Source organism: Ostrea edulis, chromosome 3 (assembly GCF_947568905.1).
Source record: "Ostrea edulis chromosome 3, xbOstEdul1.1, whole genome shotgun sequence".
NCBI lineage: Eukaryota > Metazoa > Mollusca > Bivalvia > Ostreida > Ostreidae > Ostrea > Ostrea edulis.
The window spans coordinates 90,019,262-90,023,304 of NC_079166.1; the positions used below are offsets into that span (position 1 = coordinate 90,019,262).

The 4,043-nt window shown below is 31.6% G+C and overlaps 2 long non-coding RNA genes across 2 annotated transcripts; both read right to left on the reverse strand.

The window, feature by feature from the left end:
* Positions 1–585: 585 nt before the first annotated feature.
* LOC125674319 (uncharacterized) lies at positions 586–2,524 on the reverse strand. The gene is made up of 3 exons (XR_008801420.1): positions 2,381–2,524; positions 1,717–1,831; positions 586–1,023 (listed from the first exon to the last, which is right to left on the reverse strand). It is a non-coding gene; the product is annotated as an uncharacterized LOC125674319 (long non-coding RNA).
* Positions 2,525–2,702: 178 nt separating this feature from the next.
* LOC125658003 (uncharacterized) lies at positions 2,703–4,043 on the reverse strand. Its single transcript, XR_008801421.1, has 3 exons — positions 3,960–4,043; positions 3,605–3,652; positions 2,703–3,025 (listed from the first exon to the last, which is right to left on the reverse strand). It is a non-coding gene; the product is annotated as an uncharacterized LOC125658003 (long non-coding RNA).

Below are 4,043 nucleotides of genomic sequence, written 5' to 3' on the forward strand. Positions count from 1 at the left end.
GCCGGTGAAGGGCTGCAAAATTTAGGCCTATGCTCTGCGCTTATGGCCATTGAGCAGGGAGGGATCTTTATCGTGTCACACCTGCTGTGGCACGGGACCTCGGTTTTATTGCGGTCTCCTCCGAAGAACCGCCCCATTTAGTCGCCTCTTACGACAAGCAAGGGGTACTGAGGATATATCCTAACCCGGATCCCAGGTAACACAGAAACGTTACAGAAACATGTTAGAAACGTTTCTTTTAAAAGCGTGAAAACATTTTTTTAAAATGTTTTTAAAACGTTTTTTGTATGGCGCTAGAAACAGAATGGAAACGTTTTGAAAAACAGTTTTCGAAAAGTTTTTTTTATCGTTTTGTAAAAGCGTTTTCAAAATGTTTCTCTTAAGCATTTTCAAAACGTTGTTTGAAAACATTTAAAAACATTTTAATTAAATGTTTTATAATAATATAACAAAACGTTTTCAAAACAATATTATGAAATGTTTTCAAAACGATATTATGAACTGTGTTCAAAACATTGTTATAAGACACTTTTAACGGTAAAATATCATTTTCTAAACATCCCTATTTTCAAAAGTTGCAATAAACTATATGAAGCATTGTATTCAATCTTATTTGATTAGTGTTTACTTTTTTCTTTTCTGTTATTCTTTGATTTTTGTTTTTAGCATGTGGGAATGACGATGGATGCAAAATGACATTTAAATACCACTGTCCTGTGGAGATATGGATTCAAAAGATATTATTTAGAGTTTTAAATATTTACTATTTAGATATGAAAAAAAGGCAAATATAACAGTAACATTGGATTTTAAAAAACATAGTGGGGAATTTTTAAAGTCGTGTAAGTCATTCTCTGTTCTCTGGGATTTCCGAAACACAGTGTAGAAATTTGTAACGTCTCACAATCAGTCATCCTCTGTTCTCTGGAATTTCCGAAACACAGTGTAGAAATGTGTAACGTCTCACAATCAGTCATCCTCTGGGATTTCAGGCAAGCACCTCCGCCTCTTTTCCTTTTGTTTCTATATTAAAAAAAGATAACAGATAAATGAGAGTTTACATATATGAGGGAACGACCATAAATTTGTTGTAAATTTCATACAGGTCTAACATTGTTGGGTTTATTTTGGAGCTTGACATTTATATATATTTATCTATAACAACCCTATAAAGTAGACCAAAAAATGTTAAAGAACAACAGATGCTATCAATTGACAATCTTCTCATGGAGGGACATGAATATTTATTTAGTACATCGGCTTTCCCCAATAGTATCATGCGAGTCGCAAGTACATTCAAAATAATGGAAACTCCAACAGAGTTTTGCGAAACAATATGTCCACATTTTGTGATATTAGAAGAATGTCAGAATTGATGTCAAAGCAAAATGTATTTATAAATGTTTTAATAAAAATAAAAATTCCAATCCAATCAAATCAGATCAATGAAGAAGGGGCCTTGTTATTTTGAAGGCCACTTATTGTTGGATGTATCTGTGTGAATTTTGTTGAACCAAATGTACATAACGACCTATTTGGTCTCATCAGTGAAGCTAGAGCCAAAATCTGGAAGTGTACCAGCGATACAGACATCTATCGAAAGTTTTGTTTAAAAAAAATGGTAGTTTGTTGTGAAAATGGTCTCTTGTTAATTAACTTTGAACATCATGTCTACCTATTAAATGAATTCTAAATTAAATCATTAATAAAACATACCTTCATGTAATTGGAGCCTCCTGGTTTATTCGGGGCACTTCTTAACACCTCAAACACCTCATTCTTTAGTTCTTCCACTGAAATTTGTTTTTTTTTAAAGCTTTTCTTCCAGCATCTACAAAAAAGTTGCAAGTTTTTACTAAATCCACTTGCACTATTTTAAATTGTACAAACATATTACTCTATTTAATTGACCTGATCGGTTATGGGTCAATCATTTCGGGGTTGTTCTTTAAAAGTTTAACAATAAGTCCGAGAAAGTTCAACTCCGTAAGATCAGGTCAATATTATAGAGTAATAAAATCATGTAACGGTCCTATACTCAGAATACCATAAGTATACTACTTTTACATAGTTCAACTTATATGCATACATTTATTTATAGGTAAAAATGTCAAAAATGTAAATCAATGAAGCTGAAAAAATGTCACCTTGATGCTGACCTACCATAATTTTACTAAAATGCCAAAATACCAGCAAACATATTAAAAAGACACCATTTTGAAAATGTTCTTATTTCTTACATTTAACCAGGAATACCGTTTTTATACTTTATTGTTCCCAAATTTGAATGAAATTTTGTCCAATACCTGTCATGTGAGAGGTTTATTTATACTGATTTACTTTCAGTAAAATAACTTACACTTAAGAAAAAATCACTAACCTATAACAATAGTAAATAATTTGGTGTCCATAAATCTAGCCTTGCCCTTTTGGCCAATGCCACTGAACTGGCTCATGCATCCATTTGTCATGCATGTTCGCATTATCTTTCTGCATATTTTTGCAGCATCACTACCCCCTTGGAGACTGGCAAGGACATTCAATTATAAAGTTAAAAAACATGCAATTAAAAAAAATCAAATGATATCTGAAGTTTGAATAGATAATTAATTATTTATAAAATTGCAATTATTATGACTATTAATCAACAAGCTACTATAGAATTTTAGCAAGAATTCTCTCTTTTTTTATCTTACTTTTCAAAAAATACAAATGAATGCTTGAATGTCTTTATAATATGATGTTAGTGTATTGAATACTAGTCAAAGAACTGGAATGCACATGAACACAATTTATGTTTTGAGATTTAATCATTTTTTCAACAATAATGACTGAGGTAATGTTAAAACAAATGTCCTTACTAGTCTCTTCCGGAGGGCATCATCAATTTGTTCTTCAAATTGTTGAAGTGCTTCTATGCTGCTAAGCGGCCTTGGCATTATGTCCGTAATTTTTTCATCTTCATCTAGCAATGCAGCTTTCAGTACTTTGATGTCTTTCTGCATCTCTTCCATTTTTGTTAACACTGCAGATATTAAAGAAATTAATTGGTAATACAAAACAAGAATATTCTAAAAGTAACTGTTACCTAGAGACGACTTCCATTTCAATGTCTTGTAACTATGTTTTACATGTGTAATTTTTAAACATATGTTTATCATACGTTGAAAAACATATGTTTTTCACCCGTTAAAAATCATATGAAAAACACCCGTTTTTTCCCATGCGTTAAACATACGTTAGCCAAAACGCATGTTTCTCATATGAAAAACACATGATAAACATATGAATAGTACCACATATGAAAAACATACGTTGACATTTTGGCTGTGTATAATACATACAACATTCATTGTTTCACCGAAGGAAAATTGAAATTAAAATATCGGGGTGGGAGGCATCCCTTTTCTGACCCCACATACACAAGAAGAACTAATTTATTAGAGTTCATGAAAAAAACATTTTTTTTCCTTAAAAAAACTGTGATACTTATTTGAGGAACAACACTGGCGATAACTTAAATTTTGAAATTTCATACAAAATATTATAATTTGAAAGAAGGCGTTTAGTATTGAACAAAGGTGTAAGTTTTTTTTATACTTACTCAAGTTGAAGTATTCCTGAACACCAGGTGTTACTGTAGGTCTCTCATCTATCAAAAGAGATAATCAAAACAGTTAGAATAAAATACCTTATTCATGTTATCATACATGTTATTTAATGTGTAAATTAATTATTACAATTTTCTAATTCATCTTATTGTCCCCCGTCGCCACATGACACAGGGACATATAGATTGACAAAAAGTACATTTTAAAGAGGTTTCATTCAGGAACATCATAGGTGTGAACCAATAAGCTCAGCTAAACATTCTAATACCAAGTTTACCACTGCTTATTATTCCATGTCAATTGTAGTGTCATATTGTGGCTATAAAACATCAAAAAAATGTTAATTACCTATATCAGGTGACCGTTCTCTCTGTCTTTGATGCTGGATAACAATTGGTGTCTTCCTTGGTGATTTCCTCAATGGTCTTTCAT